Source organism: Schistocerca cancellata, chromosome 2 (assembly GCF_023864275.1).
Source record: "Schistocerca cancellata isolate TAMUIC-IGC-003103 chromosome 2, iqSchCanc2.1, whole genome shotgun sequence".
Taxonomy (NCBI): domain Eukaryota; kingdom Metazoa; phylum Arthropoda; class Insecta; order Orthoptera; family Acrididae; genus Schistocerca; species Schistocerca cancellata.
The window spans coordinates 27,112,423-27,120,286 of record NC_064627.1 but is presented as its reverse complement, the minus strand read 5'-3'; the positions used below and the strand labels follow the sequence as shown (position 1 = coordinate 27,120,286).

Sequence of the window (7,864 nt, the reverse complement as noted above, 5' to 3'; positions counted from 1 at the left end):
AATATTTAAGAAAAGGGATCGCAAAATTTGTTCAAACTATCGAGGAATTTGTGTTACAAACACATTAATGAGAATTTTTGCGAAAGTAATTAAAAACAAACTGGAAAAAAATTTTAGAACCCAAGAAGAACAATGTGGATTCACGGCTGGGAGATCATGTGTAGACCATATTTTCACATTACGACAGATTTTGGAGAAACATAGGGAAAAATAAAAAAATATAGGATTAATTTTCATAGATCTAGAAAAAGCATATGATACTGTTCCAAGAAAATTACTTTGGAGAGCACTACATATGGCAAACATAAACCCTCCCTTGATTAAAATAATACAACAGATGTATAAAGATAACATTTGCCAAGTGAAAGTTGGTAATAAACTTTCACAGAAATTTAGAACAAGCAAAGGCCTTTTACAAGGCTGTCCCATGTCACTATCATTATTTAAAATCTATATAGATATTAGCCATAGAACATGGTCTCGTAAATGTAATAGTATGGGATTAGAAATAAGAGATGGAGTTTACCTACATCATTTATTATTTGCTGATGATCAAGTAGTCGTAGCACAAGATGAGGAGGATGCTAACTATATGTGCAATCAACTAGCAGTAGCATACAAAACTTAGGGGTTGAAGATTAATTACCAAAAAACAGAATACTTGACTAATGATTCAGATGAGCTATACATTGAAGGAAAGAAAATCAAAAAGATAAACACTTTCTGTTATTTAGGATCCATTCTAGAAATCGAGGGAAAATCAGAGTCAGAAATCAATAAAAGAATTAGTAGCGGACGGAGGGTCATTGGGATGCTCAACTCAGTCTTATGGAGCAGGAATGTAATGAGCAGAACTAAAAAACTAATATATAAATCCATATTAGAGAGTGTGGTTCTGTATGGAACGGAGACCTGGACAATTAACATGAAGCACATTAAAAAATTACAAGCTCTAGAGATGGACTTTTGGAGAAGATCGGCAAGAATCTCCAGGAAAGAAAAGATAAGGAACACCGAAGTAATAAGGAGAATGGAAATAAAAGAAAGAATATATGACGTAATGGATAGGAAGAAATTACAGTGGTACGGGCATATACGACGAATGGAGAAAACCAGAATACCAAAATTGATACTGGAGTGGGAACCGGAGGGGAGAAGAAGAAGAGGACGACCTATGACAACCTGGCTCCAAAATGTACAGCACACAATGAGGAGAATGGGCGCAGAGGAAGAGGACACACAAGATCGAAACACCTGGAGAAATATTTTGAGATTATAGTTTAAGAACGTTTATTGTTTGTATTGTAATTTCCAAGTAAATTATTATGTTGGAGATAAGCCTCTGTAATGAGGAAAAGCTCAAAATAATAATAAAAATAAATAATATAACTCAGTCCGAACAGGCCTTGGAAGGCCCAGCGGTACCGAGCGGCCGCCGTGGCATCCTCAGCTCACAGGCGTCACTGGATATGGAGGAACGTGTCGTCAGCACACCGCTCTCCCGGCCGTATGGCAGTTTACGAGGCCGGAGCCGCTACTTCTCAATCAAGTAGCTCCTCAGTTTGTTTCACAAGGGCTGAGTGCACCCCGCTTGCCAACAGCGCTCGGCAGACCGAATGGTGGCCCATCCAAGTGCTAGCCCAGCCCGACAGCGCTTAACTTCGGTGATCTGACGGGAACCGGTGTTACCACTGCGGCAAGGCCGTTGGAATATAATATAAGGTTAACACAAAATCATCTCTCAACCAGCCGAAGTTCACTTTAAACTACTTCACACATTACTGGACAATATTTGTAGATACACTTGCTGTGCACCATAAATGCGGTGTTTCCAAGCACAAAGCGTTTCCTATGGCAGTATAATTTCTTGTAAGTTGCTTACCCCGCGAGGTGACACCATCAAATTATTTTCCATATCAAGGTATACTGTTTAGGCGTGAAGTACCCGTTATCGGGAGAAGCGCGTCATAAAGTTTTATTGGTAAAAAGTGTCGAATAAAAGTATATATGACACATAAACTGCTTCCAGCTATACATGAATTTTTATGTGGACACGACCGGTTTTGTAACGTCAAATCACTCCCTCAGGTGTACATATGAACAAGATGAAAAACATACCGCCGACATTTTGATCCAAAAACGAACTTATATCCTAAAAATATAAGCCACGTGCCAACTGAGCCGTGTGTCGGCTCTCAACATATAACGCGCTGTTAAGATTGTGCCGAGTCCTTCCATTCCATCGTTAATTGATTCTTTTATATTTATCGTTATGTTGCGTACGATTCTGTTGAGATTCCCCTCTGGCGGCGTGTCTGGTCTTATCGATCTTCGAGTCGTTGCTTCCTGTTAGTCTTGTGTAAGACCTTTGGGGGGATGGCCGGTTGGTTGCCTAGCGGTGACGAGTCGGTCGGTCCGTTTTTAAAATCGGGAATTAGAGAATGTCGTACGATTAGACCGCGACGTGGCGCGGCGGTGGAGAGTTGGCTGTGGTTCCGAGAAGCCGCGTGGTCTACCCTGGGGGTTCGAGACGAGTGGGACGAGTTGACGGGACGAGGCTGTAGGCTCTCGCTGTGAACACCCGGGGGCCACGGCTGTGGTTCCGAGTCACTACTTGATGGGAGCGGCAATGGATATCTTTAAATTTTCCGTCTGGAGGCGAGAATGATGGCCTAGTAACTAGCCTAACCTGAGGAGTGGTATTTCGCCGCCGTGGGTGCAGAGAAGACGAGGGCTCCGGTGACAGAGCGCGTGGCTGCGTGACTGTGCCCAGTTGGGTACGCTGGCGACGTGGACACGGCCGAGTGTGAGGAACCTCTGCATCGGAGTTCACCTGCTGTTTCTCTGATAAACTGCAAGTTAAGTCGGTTAAAGGTTTAGATGTTAACTGAAGAATTTTGGTTTGTGCAACCAGCGTCTTTTCTGCCTTGTGGCGTCCTGCGTTCGGATTTCCTGTCTCTGTCGTCGCCGGTGTAATTATAGACGGTGATCTTTTGACTTCTTATTAGTACTGCCTGGGAGGAAATGTATTTTTGGGCAGGGATTATGGTTCCTGATTTGATTCCTCCTCCTTCCCTGACCTCGCGTGAGGTCGATGTGATTGCTGAATGTGAGGCGTTGTGTGTCTGTTAGTCCGCTTCTAGCCTGAGCATCCTTCGGGAGACAATACTGGCCGCCCTTACACCCGGTCGGTTAATTATTTCTATTCCAGGACATTTTGGTGGCAGGAAATGGTATTAAAGTTGTTAGTTATTGTAAAATGTTAAACGGTTGTATTTTACTCTGATTGCTTTTGGCCACTGTTTAGAAAGGTTAAGTTTGCCTTTCATTGGTGTTTTTTTTTTTTAAGTACGTGGCTTTAAAATTGTTAGTTACTATAAAAGGTGAATGATTGTATCATTACTTTTACTGTTTTAATCTATTTGGCATCCTTTGAGAATGCTAGTTCTGCCTCCCTGTTAGCGAGCCCTTGTAATTTAATATCTTGTTGTGCCAAAATTTAAAAGAAGTGGCTCCCTATATGTTCGGTAGCGAAATTGTATGCAAATTCGTGTTTTCCTTTCATTACTTGGAAAGTTTTAATTTTGTTATTAAATGCTTTATCAAAGTCTGTTTTAAGTAAAATGGCTTGGCTATTGACGGTAAAGTAAGTTTTTAATTTCATTACTTGGAAAATTTTGATTTGTTGTCAAATGTTTTACCAAAGCCGGTTTTAAGTAAAATGGCTTGGCCGTTAACTGTAAAGTAAATTGTTTTGAAAAGGCAGTCATGCCTGCTAGCTTTTTTGGATCTGCTCCGGGTCAAGTGGTAAAGAAATGTAGAATGAAGGCTTTCACGACCGGGTGGCATGGCTGTTGATATACTTTCCGGGATGTGAGGTCGTGGTCCAAGAACTTTTCTGCTCCTTACGTTTCGTCCAGAACTGCGCTGGACTTCCTCAGAGGCACTGCTCCGCTGAGTCGGCAAGACGTGTTAAAACTGCATTAACTACAAAAAAAGAAAAAAGAAAGGAACAATAAGAACGAGTCCCACTTAGTAGCACTGATAGCCAAACGGTCACGAAACTTCCATCACAACCGGAAGCGGCGGGCATCACCCTTCCAGCCGCCTCGACGTACAGGGCCACACTGCTACTCAACGTACTGTCACGTGTCCCACGCCGGAGCGGAGGGCACCAGCTCCACCACACAGTGAGGCAAACAGGAGTAACAGACATTTCCATGCCTATCCAAATTTCGTAAGAATAATTGAAGCCCCCATAACACTACTCTACAGTACAAACTACAAAGTAAATGGCTGGAACAAGTGTACCAAAACAAATAACCACACAGTCAGGAAACCATGACATTTAGTCCCCGAAAGGCAGTCAAAGGTGGATACTACGTACATTGTAATGCTTTAATAAATGTTTTAATGTGTGTGAAATCTTATAGGACTGCTAAGGTCATCAGTCCATAAGCTTACACACTACTTAACCTAAATTATCCTAAGGATAAACACATATACCCACGCCCGAGGGAGGACTCGAACCTCCGCCGCACAGTCCATGACCGCTCGGATAATCCCGCGCGGCTGTAATGCTTTAACTTCACCTGACTTAAATTATTCGCTACATCTATTATAGGGCCGCAAAAACCCCATAGAGGTTACTTAAAGCAGACTTTGAATCCCTCAAAAGCTGGTATTTCCTACACATAATGCCAAATCCTCTGCCAGTCTGCCCCACATACCGCACAGGACATCCTTCGCAACTGATGCAATATACACCAGTAGCGTCGCACGTTTCGCAAGCAACTTCGTCTCTATGCACAAGTCTTTGGCCAAGATTCCGACCAATAAGGAACGCTGACTTTATCTTCTGCGGCCTAAGCTGTTTGCCTACCTACTGTGAAATCGTGCCAAATATAGTATTCTACGGTAACCGAGGAACTTGTCTTTCCTCTCCTCTGAAATTCGTACTGCGATTACAATTCCATTTGACCTTTGCCTAGTTCTAGAGAGTTCTATTTTACGCAGTATATCTTTATTAATACATCTTAAGTACTAAAGTCATATCCTTTGACATAGGTGATTTGTAGAATACGCTGAAATTCTCGCTCGTGTGCCTTCTTACATATTGGTACACTGTGAACGCAAAAAACATCGATCTACAAGCTGCCATCTCGTACACTAGGTGATGATTACAGCTGTGGTGCAGTACACTCTCCGTCATTGGAGGCTTTCCAAAGTTTCATCTTTGTACCCACAAGGAAATTTTTAATTCTAAGAAAAGTAGCCTTCCTATATCACTGTACTCTGCGGTAAAATGAAGGTTATCATGTACAGAATTTACTTTATCAACAACATCATATCATACCCGCGTATAAACGCTGTACAGTAAAATATGCCTTCAACATCAGCAACATAGTACTAGCATAAGTAGGAAGCAGAGCAGTGACGTCGCTTTCAAATGGAGTCATAATACACTCCTGGAAATGGAAAAAAGAACACATTGACACCGGTGTGTCAAACCCACCATACTTGCTCCGGACACTGCGAGAGGGCTGTACAAGCAATGATCACACGCACGGCACAGCGGACACACCAGGAACCGCGGTGTTGGCCGTCGAATGGCGCTAGCTGCGCAGCATTTGTGCACCGCCGCCGTCAGTGTCAGCCAGTTTGCCGTGGCATACGGAGCTCCATCGCAGTCTTTAACACTGGTAGCATGCCGCGACAGCGTGGACGTGAACTGTATGTGCAGTTGACGGACTTTGAGCGAGGGCGTATAGTGGGCATGCGGGAGGCCGGGTGGACGTACCGCCGAATTGCTCAACACGTGGGGCGTGAGGTCTCTACAGTACATCGATGTTGTCGCCAGTGGTCGGCGGAAGGTGCACGTGCCCGTCGACCTGGGACCGGACCGCAGCGACGCACGGATGCACGCCAAGACCGTAGGATCCTACGCAGTGCCGTAGGGGACCGCACCGCCACTTCCCAGCAAATTAGGGACACTGTTGCTCCTGGGGTATCGGCGAGGACCATTCGCAACCGTCTCCATGAAGCTGGGCTACGGTCCCGCACACCGTTAGGCCGTCTTCCGCTCACGCCCCAACACCGTGCAGCCCGCCTCCAGTGGTGTCGCGACAGGCGTGAATGGAGGGACGAATGGAGACGTAACGTCTTCAGCGATGAGAGTCGCTTCTGCCTTGGTGCCAATGATGGTCGTATGCGTGTTTGGCGCCGTGCAGGTGAGCGCCACATTCAGGACTGCATACGACCGAGGCACACAGGGCCAACACCCGGCATCATGGTGTGGGGAGCGATCTCCTACACTGGCCGTACACCACAGGTGATCGTCGAGGGGACACTGAATAGTGCACGGTACATCCAAACCGTCATCGAACCCATCGTTCTACCATTCCTAGACCGGCAAGGGAACTTGCTGTTCCAACAGGACAATGCACGTCCGCATGTACCCCGTGCCACCCAACGTGCTCTAGAAGGTGTAAGGCAACTACCCTGGCCAGCAAGATCTCCAGATCTGTCCCCCATTGAGCATGTTTGGGACTGGATGAAGCGTCGTCTCACGCGGTCTGCACGTCCAGCACGAACGCTGGTCCAACTGAGGCGCCAGGTGGAAATGGCATGGCAAGCCGTTCCACAGGACTACGTCCAGCATCTCTACGATCGTCTCCATGGGAGAATAGCAGCCTGCATTGCTGCGAAAGGTGGATATACACTGTACTAGTGCCGACATTGTGCATACTCTGTTGCCTGTGTCTATGTGCCTGTGGTTCTGTCAATGTGATCATGTGATGTATCTGACCCCAGGAATGTGTCAATAAAGTTTCCCCTTCCTGGGACAATGAATTCACGGTGTTCTTATTTCAATTTCCAGGAGTGTATATTATCAGCGTAATATGACAACGGGGAGCGTATGGCCAAGCCGTGCTTCTGAGCACAGTTATGATGCCAGAGCATAAGGACGTCTTCAGTCTCAGCTACAGACCGTCAAATGTGAAGCCTCAGATTATGGCCAGTCATGTTCTACCAATGTGGACCGCAGTGTTCATAAACATGGTTTTGTTTGTGATGAGACCATGTTCAAACCCTGTGGAATATTCGAACCTGACAGCTTATTAATTAACTGTTCTCTGTTTCGAATACTGAAGTTACATGGGTATGAAGAATGTTCATTTGATTATTTCACTAGCGCCGGCGTACATTAACAATATGTCTCGGCGGAGCGCCATCCTTACGTACCTTAAAAGTCTTACACAGAGGAGATAAGGAGCAGACTTTACACATTACTGAAGAGATTGCACAGAGTCTAAAACGATACCCCGACACAACCATAATAATTAGATGCAGTTAAGGCATTACAGTTTACAATATAACTGTGATTGACTTCCAAGGACATCATGTCAGTCTTTTTCTATTCGGTTATTGCTCCTGAGCTTGTTATATGCTGTTGTGTCTGGTCTGTTTGGTTTTAATAATTTTATGGTGAAATATGCTACAGTTTGTACGGAAGAGTTGTGTAACGGGATGCCCTCTGCTGTGACACAAGTGAGTAAGTTTACTGGCAGTGCGTCCCTGCACGGCGAGACGGTTCAAGGGATGCTGTCCACCGCTTCTTGATAAAATATGAGCTTCCTTAACCGTTGGATACTGAACATTTACAGCTGGGACTTTCTCTTTATTTTGTTCTTTTCATTGCAGGTTAAGGTAGTTTTAACACATCAGTTTTTGCAATGGGTTAATTTGCCCTGTGATGCCCTGATTGTTGCGGGTAACAGCATTTTATTTTGAGAAGATTGAGTCCCCGTCCTTTCTATATGATGAACTTGGCGTTTTACTGACGGTTGAGTATTTCGTATTG

The 7,864-nt window shown here is 44.8% G+C and overlaps 1 pseudogene; it reads right to left on the bottom strand.

Moving 5' to 3' along the window:
- Positions 1–1,592: 1,592 nt before the first annotated feature.
- On the bottom strand, positions 1,593–1,710 carry LOC126163212 (5S ribosomal RNA; annotated as a pseudogene).
- Between the last annotated feature and the right edge of the window lie 6,154 nt (positions 1,711–7,864).